The following is a 15,900-nucleotide window of genomic DNA, read 5'->3' as shown; positions in this document are numbered from 1 at the left end:
TCTAAGTTTCTGGAAGGGTTTATACACAACATACATTATTTATTCCTTAATGTTGGGTAAAATTCCCCAGTGAAGCTATCTGGGTCTGGAGTTTTTTTATAGAAAGGTTCTTAACTATTACATAAATTCAATTTCTTTAATGGATAAGAGCTATCTAGATTATCTGTTTCTTTCTGAGTAAGCTTTAGTAGATTTTGTCTTTCAAGAAATGTATTCATTTCATTTAAGTCATCAAATTTATGAATTTATTGCTCTAATAATATTGTCCACAATATCCCCTTGCTTATCCTTTTTTTTTTTTTTTAAGAGATAGGGTCTCATTCTGTCACTTAGGCTAGAGTACAGTGTTGCAATCATAGCTCACTGTAACCTCCAGTTCCTGGGCTCAAGTGATCCTCCTGCCTCAGCCTCCTGGCAGCTGGGACTACAAGCATGCACCACCATGCCTGGATAATTTTTTTTCATTTTTTGAAGAGATGGGTTCTTACTATATTGCCCATGCTGGTCTCAATCTCCTGACGTCAAGTGATCCTCCCATCTCGGCCTCCCAAAGTGCCTTGCTATTCTTTTAATATCTGTAGAATCGTTATTGATATCACCTCTCTCATTTCTGATGTTGATAATTTGTGTTTCTATTTTTTTCCTAATCAGTCTAGCTTGAGGTTTATGAATTTTATTGATCTTACAGAACTATCATTTCTTTTTATTAATTCTCTCTGTTGCTTTTCCATTTTTTCTTTCATTGATTTGTACTCTGATCTTTATTATTTCATTTCATTTGCTCACTGGAGCTTAATTTGCTCACATTTTTTAGTTTCTTAAGAAGAATTCTAAAATCATCCCTTTGAGAAAGTAATTTTTTTCTAACGTTGATATTTAGTACCATAGATTTTCGTCAAAGTCTATTTAGTGGTATCCCACAAATATTGCTATGTTTTGTGTTCATTTTTAATCCATTCAAACTATTTTCTATCTTCCTTTTTGATTTCTTATTTAACTCGTGTTACTTTAACATTTTACTTTTAACTCAACTATGTTTTATAAAGTGGGATTTTTTAATCAGCATGTAGTTAGGACTTGCTTTTTTATTTAACATAAAATATGTTTTTTAATTGGTGTTTTATATCATTTGCATTTAATGTAATTATTGCTATAACTGGATTCAAACCTACCATCTTGCTGTTTTTCATTTGTGCCATTTTGTTTTTCAATTTTTCTGCTGTTTGCGCTAAACCATTTTTTCTTCTTTGACTTATTATATAGCTCTTTTAAAAATTTTATTTGTCAATATTCTTTTAGAATATACATCTTTGAATAATCAGACACCACTTTTAAATAACATACAATTTCAATTATAGTGTAAAGATCCTGCAGAAATACTTTCCCAATTTCAACCTCTCGCCTTCTGCTCTTCTGCTGTCAGATATTTTATATAAGCTGTAAACACACAGTATATTACAACTATTTTTTTTAGATATTTATCTTTCAGGGATATTAAAAAGGAAGAAACCAACAAGTTTATTTTATCTTCATTTATTCCTTAATTGTTTTCATTTACTCGTGCAGATCTACGTTTCTGTATGGTATTATGTTTCTTCTGCCTGAAGAACATCCTTTAACAATGGAGGTTTCATAGTAATGAATACTCTGTTGTTATTTCTTTGAGAAATTCTTCATTTCTCTGACACTTTGTGAAAGATTTTTTTTTTTTTTAGGTATAGAATTCTAAGATGGCAATTTTTTTTCCCTTTAGCTCTTTGAGATTTTTACTCCATTATATTCTGGCTTTCATTGCTTCTAATGAGAAGTCTGCTATAATTCTTTGTTTCTCTCTATGTCATGTGTTTACATTACACATGTGTGTTTTTTCTGTCTGCCTTCAAAATTTCCTTTTTAACTTTTTCCCCCAGCAGTTTGAATATGATATTCCGTGTATATGTGTGTGTGTTTTGCTATTTATCTTTTTTGGTGTTCTCTGAGCTTCTTGGAGATGTGGTTTGTTGTGTGTCATTAATTTTGGAAAATCTAGTCCCTTTTTTTTCAAGTATTTCTTCTACATTGTTCACTTTCTCATTTCCTCTGTTATTCTAGTAATGTGCATGATAGATGGCTTGATATTGTCCCAAAGCTCTTGGATGCTTTATCTATTTATTTCTCTCTTTGTGTTTTAGTTTGGGTAATTTATACTGACCTATTTTCAAGGTTGTTGATGTTTTCCTCAGTTGTTTCAAGTCTAGAAACGAGCTCATTATAGGCATTTTTCATTCCTCTTACTGTGTTTCTACAATTTCCACTTCATTATTTCTTATGGTTTCCAGCTCTGGTGAAATTATCTTTCTTATCCTGCCTGTTCTCCACTCTTTCTCTTAAATCTTTAAAAATATAAATCACAGTTATTTTAACTTTTAATATAATTAGATATATTACCAATATCTGTGACATACCTCAGCCTGATCCTGTTTAATGCCTTTTTATGTGGCAGTGTGTGTTTCTTGCTTTTTCATATACCTAATTATTTTTGTTTCTAAAGCTTTATGTATTATATACGGCAAGAGAGACTAAGGGGAATAGTTTTATGCCTGGAAATAGACATGTCTTATCTTCTGCTGAGCCTTTAGTGTGGGGACTTGAGCCAATCCAGTCTCGAGTTGAACTGAGTTTGGGTTTGCTGGATACCTTGAGAGAACCACAGGTTTCAAATTCCTCTTGGGATATTTTGTGTGAGGGTGCGGGCTCATTTGCCAGGTTTTCTCAATGTCTGTTGTGTCCTCAGCATTGGGTCTTCCCTGTCAGCTCTGCCTCAGTTTGCTTCTCTCTCTACTCTCCTATTCCTCTCCCAGCCATATTCCACCATTGCCTCTTATTCAATCCTTGTTTTCCTGGTGATGTGAATGGGGGAGAAATGCTCTGTTGCTCTGATGAAAGGTTAGTCTTGGGCAGGCAGTATGCAGCTTCCTTAGTGCTCCTGGTCCTCTCCCAGCTACTGTTCTGAGGCCAGCCTATATTGTTGCCATTCCTCCCAGGGGTAGAAGGTTTTTTTCCTATTTTCTTCTCCAGATAGAATGAGTTTTTAATAGTGCCCCAAGGGCAACAGTGTTTGTCCTTCCTTCCTACCTTAAGGCTATTTTTCCTTAGGGGCATTAGGGAGGAAGAATCTGGGTAGGGCTTTGTGCTTGTCCCACAGTGGCTCATGCAGCCCTCTCCCAGGTGCCGTGAGGAATGCATGCCCTCTGTGGAACCACTCCACTGTTTTTTTTTTGTTGTTGTTATTGTTTTTTGTTTTTGAGCACTTGGTGAGGTCCATGGAGAAAAGGTTATAGGTGTTTGTGTACTCCTTTCTGTATCTCTAGCCCCAGGGGATCCACACTTTCTCCAGCCCACGTTGACTTCTACCAATTTGTTCACAATTCCAGTTGAATTCTTATAAACTTTTACTGGCAGCATTTGCCCTTAGTAAGAAAGTACTCATGTTCTGTGTTTGATCTCCATAGATTTTGGGTTAGTTGGTTGACCTGTGACCTCAATTCTCTGTTTGGTTCAAAAAGGTATAAAGCTTGAAATTTCTTTGGCTTTTGTTTTTGTTGCAAGAAGAAGGGAGTGGCATTTTCACAGCTCTCTCTGTTGAAAGTAGAAACTGTAAGCAAGTCTCAATTTTAGTTTACATGCATGAAACAGAATAGTTGTACTTTCAATCAGGCTACATCTCAATGTTCCTCTCTGGTATGGCCACCTAATAGGATAATTAATAGAGTATATGTATCAAAGCATCCAATCCAACAAGGAATTTGTCCTTTACCCATTCAATCATTTTCTCTGACTTTTCTTTAGGAAACTTACAGCAAGCTAGAGGGTCTGAGATGGTAGCATAGTTATTATTGAGCACAAATGGAAACATAAAATTCAGTTTTGGAGATGTTTTTGGTGAGATGATATAACCTCCCTGTGAGTTGAATGTGCCCTGGTTCATTGGCAGAAAATAAGAAATGTCCATTTGAAGTCCAGACCACTTTTCTCACTCACTTCATGGCAGATCTATAAGCCATTTCTTCATTGTATAATATCTAGGGTATTATGATCACCAATAAATACAGAAAAACCAATCCATGATTTAATCCATTATTTCCCAGCAGAGCAGCTGTCTCAAGGATTTTAGAATTGCTTTTTCTGCACTGCAGGTGATTTAAGTGCTGAGCTATGTGAGTACCAATTTTCCAATTTTATCACTTCAGACTGTTAATATTTTGGCTCCTGAAGATGGAGATTCCCACTCATTTTCCAGTATGCAATATAGTATCTACTATAGGTATGATGCAGTTTAGAATTGGGAAGCATTTGCTGCTACAACTAGTTATTACACATGGTCATTTTTCAACTGAACCTTTTTAGTGGATGTAAAAAACTCCAGATAACAAATGTAGATAGCTCCAGATAAAACGTATTATCAATACAGAGAATTTCACACTTTTCTGCTTCAATGTGCTCTAAGCTGTGTGATTGCTGAATCTTAGAGAAAAAAATATAAAATGTCTTATCTTCTGTATACAAGAGTAAAAACATTTAGTCTGGTACAATGGATAAGAGGCTGCTCTAAAATGTACATGTCCTGAATTCTGTTTTCTGTTCTAACATTAGTTTTTTTGTGAAAACTTGGGAAAGTCACTTGTCCTCCTTGATCCTCAGTTTTCTTGACTCTAAGATGAAAATACTAATACTGGCTCTTTCAGCTTTTGAATATCAAACTATCAAATTCGGCCCTAGATTAAGTATTAACAAAGCCTTAACCCAAAGCTAGCCAAATAGTAGGCACTAAACAAATATTGGCTGCCTAATTTATTAATAAATTTATCAGGAAATAGCACATCATACATCCCCAATATACCTTTTCTTACTCTCTCCAGGCAGTTAGATGCAGCTTGTACATGCCAGTATGATAGTATTATTATAATATCTATTAATTATCTATTAATATCTTTGTTTTTTCTTATAAACATTTGGCTACTTTAGAGAAGTTAATTACATTTGTATTTCTCAAATATAATGTAGAACCTAGAGCTGTTATTACAGTAAAATTGACCATTTATTGAACTTTATGTGCTTGCAATAAGCTAAGTGTTTTAGGTATATTATCTTATGTAATGATTTCAGCTATTCTGGGAGATAGTTTAAAACTCCTGGGGCACAGATTTAGGGGAACCTCCATACTTTCATGGGCTTTATCTCCAGGAACTCATGGTGAAGAACTGAGAAAGATGCTCTTACTGCTCTGGAAAGGGGAGTGAGTGAGTAATTATTGTAAGACATGTCTAGAATGTTCTCTATAACAAAGGTTTGCTCTCCAGGAGGAAAAAAAATGCTAGAATCTTACCCCAGCTGGGGGAGGTAAATTTCTTCCATGCCAGGCCTCTCCAGCTTTCTTTTCTCACATAAGAGAAAAAAAAAGTTAACTACTGGGGTTTAAAGGAAATATATTGTAGACACCGCAGCAAGAAAGGGAGAAAGGAGTAAAGTAGCTAGACCACTGTGAAGCCACAGCCCAGAGACACAGCCTACTAAAAGACTAAAATTTAATAAGGAGATTATAGCATGCTTGCCCCTCCCCACCTTACCATCACACTAATAGGGCTGTAGTATCAGCGGATTACAGCTGAAATATCTACAAGATATAGATTTTCTCTGAAGGAAGAGTACTTAGGGAAGCCGAAAGTTAAGAGGAGAGCAAAAAGAAAAGGACATGAGACAAATCTGAAGTCTCTGGTAAATATAAATCCTAGCCAGATTAACATAAATCCTCATAGTAAAGGCCTATTTATTTCAGTTTCTATTTCCTATATCCCATAAAAATATGTCTTGCTTTCAATAGAAAATTACAAGTCATGACAAAAGGCAAAAAAAACATAGTTTGAAAGATAAAGCAATCATCACAACCAGATTCAGATATGGCACAGATGTTAAAATGACGAGACAGAGTATTTAAAATAACTATGATAAAAAAAATAAAATAACTATGATTAATATGCTAAGGGCTATAATAAAAAAGTAGGCACCATATAATAAGCAATGAATAATGCAAGCAGAAAGGTTTAAAAGGAAATTTTAGGTACCAAAAACTCTGCAACAAAAATGAAGAGTGCCTTCTATATGGACATCATTAGACTTGAACATGGCTGAGGAAAGAATCAATGAGTTTGAAATAGGGCAATAGAAACTTCCCAAACTTAAATGCAAAGACAAAAAAAAAAAAAAAAAGAATAAAAACAAAGCAAAACAGAACATCCAAAAATTTAGGGACAACATCAAGAGGTGTAACGTATGTATACGTGGAAAATCAGACAAAGAATAGAGAATGAAGCAGAAGAAATATTTGAAGTAATAGTGGCTGAAAGATTTCCAAAATTAATGACAGACAACAAACTACAGAACCAAGAAGCTGGGAGAACACCAAAAGAAAAAATACCAAATCAAAGCAAACATACCTAGGCATATCATATTCAAACTCCACAAAACCAAAGACAAAGGAAAAAATCTTGAAAGAAGCCAGAGGGGGTGGGGAAGAAAGACCTTTCCTATACAGGAGCAAGGATAATAATTAAAGCAGACTTCTAATTAGAAACCATGCAAGCAAGAACAGAAAGGAGTGAAATATTATTTAACATGTTGAAGGAACGCACCCCCCCCCACCAATTTAGAAATCAATACACAGTGAAATTATCCTTCATGAGTAAAGGAGAAATAAAGACTTTATCAGAAAGACAAAAATTGAGGAAACTCATCACCAGTAGACTTTTCCTATAAGAAAAGTTAAAAGAAGATTTTTAGGCAGAAGGAAAATAATATGAGTCAGAAACTTGGATCTACATAAAGAAAGGTAGAGCAAAAGAGAGAAGTGCTGAATGAAGGTAAATTTAAATATTCTATTTTTATTCTTAACCTAAAAGATCACCATTTAAATATTAATTAAATTATTAACATACTAATCTATTAAATAATAGCATGTTGGTGATTATAAAAATATGGATAAGTGAAATGAATGACAACAATATTATAAAGGATTGGAGGGAGGAATTGGAAATACTCTTATAAGGTTCATGTAGTATACATGAAACAGTATAATACTATTTTAATGTGGACATAGATTAGTTTAAAATATGTATTGTAAACTCTGGGGCAATGAGTAATTTTTTAAAAAAAGTATGCTTAATAGGCTAAGAGAGGAGATAAATTGGAATCATATAAACTGTTCAAGTAAAAGCAGAGAAAGCAGAAAAAGAGGAGGAAAAATAAAGAACAAATAGAAAATAGTAACAAACATGGTAGATATTAATTAATCCAACTATATCAGTAATCACTTTCAATGGGAATGGTCTAAATATATCAATTAAGTGACATTGCCAACATGGTTTAGAAAACAAGACCCAACTCTATGTTGTCTATTAAAAGAATCCACTTTAAATGTAAAGACTCAGTTAAAGTAAAGACATAGAGAAAGATACACCATGACAACACTAATCAAAAGAAAGTTGGTGTACCTGTATTAATTCTAGACAAAACAGACTTCAGAACAAGGAAGATTATCATGGATAAAGAAGATCATTGCATAATGGTAAATGCAGAAGTTCTCTGAGAAGATAAAACAATCCTAAATGTGTATGCATCTAACAATAGAGCATCAAAAAAACAAGAGACAAAAACCAATAGAACTGAAAAAAGAAATAGACAAATCCACAATCACAGTTGGAGACTTCAACACCCCTCTGTCGATAATTGGTAGAACAAACAGGCAGAAAACAAGTAAGGATATAGTTGACCTGAACATCACTATCAATCAACTTGATTTAATTGATAGTATAGAATATTCTGCCTAGCAGTAGCAGAATATTAATTTTTCTCAGGGTCTTATGGAATATTCTCCAAGGCACAATAGATTCTGAGTCATGAAATACACTATACATATCATAAAGTTTTAAAAGAATAAAAATCATGCAAGGTATGATCTCAGACCGTATTACAATTAAACTAGAGATCAATAACAAAGAAAACTGGAAAATCCCAAATCTTTGGGAATTAAACAAAACAATTTTAAGTACACATGGGTCAAAGAAGTCTCAAAAGAAATTTTAAAATATTTCCAACTAAATGTTAGCGAATATACAACTTATCAAAATGTGTGGGATACTATAAACCAGTGCTTAAAGGGAAATTTATAGCATTAAATAGACATATTAAAAGAGAGATCTAAAATCAATAAACTAAGCTTCCACTTTAGAAAAATAGAAAAAGAAGAACAATTTACACCTAAAGTAACCAAAAAGTAATAATAAAAATTAGGGAAGAAATCAATGAAACACAAAATGGGAAAATAAATAAGACCGAAAGCTATTTCTATGTAAAGATCAATAAAAGAGTTGATAAAACTCTAGCTAGGCTAAACAGTAAATAAATAAATAAATAAGAAATGAAAAAGTTATCAGTATAGATTCCATGGACATTAAAAGAATACTATGAAAAACTCTTTGCATACAATTGATAATTTAGATGAAATTAACCAATTCCTTGAAATATTCAAACTACCAAAACTCACACAAAGGGAAATAGATAACCTGAATAGTCCTTTATATATTGAATATATGGAATCAATAATAATCTTCCCCCCAAAAGCACCATGCCAAGATGATTTCACTGTTGAAGTCAACTAAGAAATGATATCAATGCTCCATATTCTTTTCCTGTAAATTAAGGCAAAGAGAAGTCTTGCTAACTCATTCTATGAGGCTAGAATTCCCTAATACAAAAACCAAATGAAGATATTATGAGAGAAAAACTAAAGACCAATATCTCTCTTGAACATAGATATAAAAATCCTCAATAAATTATTAGGAAATCAAATACAACAATGTATAAAAATAATTATATGCCACAGCCAAGTAAGATTTATTTCACATATGCAAGACAGGTTTAGCCTTCAAAAATTAAGCAATGTAATCGACCATATCAACAGATTAAATAAGAAAAACAAAAAACGTGATCAAACCAATAGAGGCAGAAAAAGTATTTGACAAAATTTAACACTGATTTTTGATTAAAAAAAAAAGTCTTAGCAAACTATAAATACAAAGGATAAAGTACAACCTGGTAAGAACATCTACAAAATTACTACAGATAATATCACACTAAATGTTGAGAGAGTGGTGGACATGCACCTTAAGATTGAGAATAAGACAAGAGTGTCTTCTGTTCCCACTCCTATTCAAAATTTTAGTGGAAGTTCTAACTAATGCAATAAGACAAGAAAAATAAAGATATATAAATTAGAAATGAAGAAATAAAAGTGTCATTATTTGCAGATGACATGATTGTTTCCATAGGAAATCTCAAAACATTTACCAAATCCTCTGAAACTAATAAATATAGCAAGGTCACAGGATATAAGGCCAACATCCAATAATTTATTGCTTTACTATATATCAGTGATAAACAAGTAGAATTTAAAATAAAAAAAATTAGCAAAAGCACCAAAAAATGAAATACCTTGGTATTAATCTAACAAAATATGTACAAGATCTATATGTGGAAAACTTTAAAACATTGATGATGGAAATCAAAGATCTAAATAGAGAAATATTCCATTCATGAATAGAAGGACTCAATATTGGTAAGATATCAATTCTTCTCAGGTTGCTCTATAGGTTCAATGCAATTCTGATCAATATTTTAGCAAGCTGTTTCATAGAAACTGACACAGTAATTCTAAAGTTTATACAGGAAGACAGAAGACATAGAGTATTCAATATAATATTGAATAATAACAAATTTGGAATACACACACTTCCTTAAATATAGGCTACACATGATAACTTCTTTGCCAAAACAAAATATGAAAAGAGGAAAAAAATAAAAGCATAACTTTAAAATGGAGAAACCTAACAAACACTATCTGAGTCAGGTAATCAAGATTAACAGCAACAATAATAAGTCATGTTGATACTATGTATTGAAATAATGTAATGAAAATGGCAGTTTCCATCTATGGTGGTCTTCCCCAAAACTCTGTAACTCCCGTCTAATCATGAGGAAAACATCAGACAAATCCCAACTAAGGGACATTCTGTAAAATACCATACCAGTACTTCTCAAAACTGTTAAAGTCATCAAAACCAAGAAAAGTCTGAGAAACTGTCACAGTCAAGAGAAGTCTAAGGGGACATGATGACTAAATGTAATGTGGCATCCTCATAAGGCCCTGAGCCCAAAAGGACATTTGGTAAAATTAAGGAAATCTGAAGTACAGACTTCAGTTAAAAATAATGCATCAGTCTCACTTAATTGTAACAAATGTACCACACTAATGTAAGATGTGAACAATAGGGGAAACTGAGTGTGGAAGTAGTAAAATAACCTGAGATAGGAGCTGGCTTTGAGCAGGAACATGGCTACCTCATGCTCTAAAACGGAAGGGAAATATGTATAAACAGAGGTCTACTTTGTTCTTGAGGGAGGGTATGGGGGTAATTCAAGTCTGATATTCATCTCTCTGTATTTGTGAAGTATGAGGTCATGTCATGTGATGAGAAAGAATGCAAAAATGTTGGGTTAAGGTACTTGAATAAACTGATAAAATTTTGGAAAAGACACAAAGAGAATGAGAGTAAAATTTGTCAGAGGGGACAAAGATTTGAGTGGACCACTAAAATTATAATTCTCAAACCTGTCATGGCACTGACTCAGTGATTATATAGTATACTCTAGGGTGCCCAGTAGATGACTATGGGTGTAGATCTGGAAAATTGTAGGATTCACCTCTGGCTGGAAATTTGTTGGGTCAATGTAGTGGAAGGAGAAGGGACAGGGAAGTTGAAATTGCTTGTGGGAGAATTTTTGAGGAAATCAGCCATGGTGCTTGAAGTGGAGATGAAGACTATTAAAGTTGATGAGGTAAAGGAACCAGTGGATTTAGATGAATGGGTCACATGGTTGCTGTAATCTCCTAAGAGGATGCTAGGAGTGGGCAAAGAATTATGTTAATGTGAGTGAGAGTTGGTATGGTTTAATTCCATAGCTACTCTGTTAAAGTTTGTTCACATTTCTCTAATTCTACTTAAATACAGTAAATCTGTATCTCAAAGCCTCTACTTCCCTTGTACTTTAATATATGCTTGGCTGCATTTTTAGCTGATGTACTCATATTCTAATTTTTCTAGGAATCCAGTAGGATTTAGGGGCTGTGATAAAAGATAGTCCTGACTTTGTGGAGATGTCAGCTAAAATAAGGTAATGAAAATTCTGGATGACCCATTTTCCTACATATTATGTTAATACTTTAACAGAATTATTAGTGAATCCTGGAGTAAATGTGCATACTCTGTTGGTTCATGTAGAATACATTCAAAATCTGAGAAATTTAAAATGTATTATTTTTATACATAGTCTAAGCATAACTAAAGCCTCTTACAGAAATGACAAGATATTTGACAGAGACTATTAACTCAAGTTGTTCTATTCCTTACAAACTGAACCTGATATGGGTTGATATGTCTAACAGTGCTCTCAGTCAATAATGTAGTGTAGAATACTGTGCTTTAAGATGCAGTACCTGGAATTGCTGAAGGGTGTAATGCAAAAAGAAAACACAAGTATGTATGTGGTAGACATCTAAGATGGAAGTCAGAAAATCTGAATTCTGTGCTCTAATTATTAAAATCCTGCCTGATCCTGGGTAAGTGACACTCAAGGTCATACATAGTTCCATGATTTATAAAATCAGGAGACTGAATGATTTATAAAATCAGGAGGTTGAATGATTTATAAAATGAGATTGAACAAAGACATATTTTAAATCCTTTCTAACTGTTTTTCTATTACTTTTCTATGTCAAAAGCAAAGATTTGGTTTTTAAAAAATATTTAAAACACCTGCATTTAATGCCTTTGGGAACCTCCATGAACTGAGATAATTCTATGATATGGGCAAATCAGCATTACAGTTGCACCAGTCTTTATTAGTTTTCAAATCCCATCTAGACTTGCTCTTATGTCATTCCACCTCTAAATTCTTTGTATTAATATTTTAAGGTAGAAAAATTCAAGCAAACTCCTTGAACAATGGTAGGACTTTCTTAGTAAGAGACATTTAGGAATGTAGATAAGACTTATAATTGGTTACTTTGTATCCAAATCCAGATGTTTGGAGCAGAAAACTACTTTGACCAACCTTGTTTTCACCAAACAACAGGGAACTGGAGTCCAAAGTCTTTCTAAGATAGCTAAAGAGTATCAACATATGTATAATCTATAAATATATTTACTTTTTTCCCATTCTACCCACTGGTTTCTCTGAGTGAGTTCATTCTACAAAGATGGACTGCAGCAGACCCAGTTTTCAGTTATGGGTGGTGCGAGCACCAGAAAGCATAGCTTTCATCCTGCTTTATCTCACTCTCCACGAACGGGAGCTTCAATTCGAGAGTTCTCCAACTCTATATCAGAAATGTCATCATTCTCTCACCTTTCTTCTTCAAGACTTTAATCTTTTCAGTAAATAAGCAAACTGGTTCCAATATTGAAGCTTGTGACATTTGGCTGGTCACTCATCTCTAGGCTGAACTGCTTCCGTACGCCTGTGCCTTAGCTAGGCTATTGCTATCATGCCAAAGGATCTTGAGACCATATTTATTAACCTTCTAGGTAAATTCTTTATATAGTGTTTAATCAGCAGCCTTTTGTAAAGCGCAAGTAATTTACAGACCACTTATCTGGGGCAATCATCTGCCATTTTTCAATGGAAACCAATCGGATTTCCTGTAAGTGACTGTTGGTCGAATGGGTCTATACAGGATGCACTTAATTTAATCACTCATTTTTAACTGTTCTTTTATTACAAGTATGAATAGTATTTCTAGACTGGTATATACTTTCCTTTCTGCTGATGATTTGATAGAAGTCTGAAAAGCATGCATTCGGTGAGGGTCAGTTGGGAAATAGGGCCTCCCAATTTCTATCTTCCCAGAAAGCACTTGGCAATTAAATTCCTCGGAAAGACTTTAGACCTCTCCACCACTTCACAGGTTACCGTGACTTTTGACAAAGGAAAACACTGTGGCTGTTTTATGGGATGGGAGAGGAAGGAGCCACTTTTACAAGGTAAGAGAGCGGCCTAAACCCCATCCTTAATGGAGTTGTATTACTATGCATTCAGCACCTTTGATACTGAGACATCCAGTAAAATCATTTGCTCTAGTTTTCTGAGGATGTTAGAAAGCTTTAGACTCTCTACTCTAAGAAATTTGATAGAGGCATTAAATATTTGACCAAATTAATTCATAGGTGGCTCCTCTTTTTCGAGCAGCCTTTGAGTGTATGCTGGGTGCTATGTCGGAGAGGTTGGCCTAAGCAAGAAATTATCAGGCCTGCTTATTTACTCCTATGTGCTACAGATTAGTATCATTTTGGGGATAGGGATGGGAGAGTAAAAGACTCTAGTGGAATTTGGGAAGGAATTGTTCTTTTTTTTCCCTAATTTCCTTAATGAGCTGATAAAGAATATTGAATATACTCTTTCTTTTTGGATTAGATCCAACTGACATGCTCAGAAATATAAAAGTATTATGATGACATAGCATTTTTACCTTTCAATACAATAGTGGTGAATATTCTCCTGCACTGTACATCAATCTTAAGCAGCTCCTCTCATGACAGAAGATGTATCTTGCAGCCCTAAATCAGGCTCTGCCTGATGCTGACTTAATAATGGCATGAAGCTACAATTTTATTAGCTATGAAATGGAAGAACCTCAAATAATTCATTGTGATGTTATGATTTTAATTTATTTTATTTTACATACAATGGCTGAGAGAAGGCAGTCAGATACTCAGGACTGTAGTAAAGCAATTATCTTCTCCTAGAGTGATTACAACTCATGATTTAAATATATATGTGCACATCTAGAAATAATTCTGAAAATTAAGAATCATATCCTTATTTCCCCTAGCAAGTTTGTTGGGCACTCTAATATTCTCTTTATTTTCTCCTTCTATCTCCTATTCCCTCTTTTGACATAAGACTTAGAAAGGAAGAACATAGGCTTTTAGTTTTTCAAGAATTAAATTTGGAAGGTCTTCACAAATATTACTAGTAATTACTATGAAAGCTACAAGAGAAGCTATAGATCTTGTTAAATGCTCTGAAGAAAGCCCCAGCTTTTTAAATCTTCCTTCCTGACTCCCTTTAGTCTCATCCACATTTCTCTTAGATCTGGACTAAGATCTGGGGACCTATGATGCTTTTCTTGATTGTCTTAACCAATGGCTGATGGAAGATATTGATTAATGTTCCTCCACTGTTGTGAATGTGGAGTGTTTTCCTTCCTCTCCAATCTCTTTCTTCGGTTTAAACTGCATTTTAGCTTTTTCACCTCCAGCTAATGGAGATACTCCCAGGAATGTAGGCTGATGACATAGAGGCTGGAATGATGCCAGCAGACACATTAGATTTCTTCTCCCACCCCAAACCAATTGTCTGAAGTTTTTAAACGAGAATTTTGAAATTTGAACTCAGTTTAAAAAGTAGATGCAAATTAACTCCAGGGTATAGAGAGTTCACATCTTTCTTGGTTTTTCACATCTGTCCTTTTTAGGGGAGAGTTTACAGATGGCAAAGTGATGGGACAGTGATGTCAGTATGAAACAGGGTTCTTATTTGGATATGATCAGCATCATGTTCCTTTAAGATTCTGCACCACATTTGAATCCTACTCGTGAGAGGAAAACAAAACAGCTTAATCATAGAATTTATAGAAAGTTTATTTAACAGAAATCAGAGTAGATTGTTGGGATTTTAGCCTAAATGTATGTACTAACAATAGGGTCGATACTCTTCAGTTACCAGAATAGGGTTTCTTGAAGTTATCTCATGAAATAAATGACACAAACCCATAATTGGTCAGCTATCAGCTCTATTATTCTTCCTTATTTGAATTATTCTCTTATCAAAGGAACCATAAAGAGGCGGTTCATAATTAGCATTATTTAGAAATTTAGATATAGAATTTTTTCTGGCTACTATTGTCTTTGGTTTCAAAACATAGCATATTTTTCTTAGATGAAGAAAAAAAGAAAAATTTACCTCTTCTTTAAGCAGAGGTCTCACCAGGAAGGGAACATTTAATTTAGTGGTCAAATTAGATTTGTTTCAGCATCTGTACTTGTGATCCTTGAGGGTCTGACCCTTGGAGAAGATCTCCTCCCCCAGGTGCATATGCCCTGTTATTTTCTTTGGTGCTGAGTGGCAGTTTTCAACTGCTGGAATAAGAAATGCCAAAACGTGCACTGACCCTTGTCAGTGTGCAAGTAGGATGTCAGAATAACATTAACCTTTCATTCTGCCTTGAGCACCTGCTTTTTTAAAAAATCAATTTCAGTGTAACACAAATGTGTACTTTGATGTGTTCAGAAATGAAATGAATAGATTTTAGTAAAAATTATCTGTCATAAAGACATAGGAAATGGGCCGGGCTTGGTGGCTCACACCTGTTTTCCTAGTATTCAGGGAGGCTGAGGCAGGAGGATTGCTTGAGGTCAAGAGTTTGAGACCAGCTTCTGCAAGACTGAAACCACGTCTCTATTAAAAATAGAAAGAAATCAGCTGGGCAACTAAAATAGAAAAAAAAAATTAGCCAGGCATAGTGGCACATGCCTGTAGTCCCAGCTACATTGGGAGGCTGAGGCAGTAGGATTGCTTAAGCCCAGGAGTTTGAGGTTGCTGTGAGCTAGGCTGATGCCATGGCACTCTAGCCTGAGCAACAGAGTGAGACTCTGTTTCACAAAAAAAAAAAGACATAGGAAATGATACCCCAAATTCATAGCACCCAATATGTGCTGCATAGTCACAAAACCTAAACCTTAAACTCAC

The sequence above is a fragment of the Lemur catta genome, chromosome 8, assembly GCF_020740605.2.
Source record: "Lemur catta isolate mLemCat1 chromosome 8, mLemCat1.pri, whole genome shotgun sequence".
Lineage (NCBI taxonomy): Eukaryota > Metazoa > Chordata > Mammalia > Primates > Lemuridae > Lemur > Lemur catta.
The sequence above is the reverse complement of the archived record's forward strand: the minus strand, read 5'-3'. Positions refer to the sequence as shown.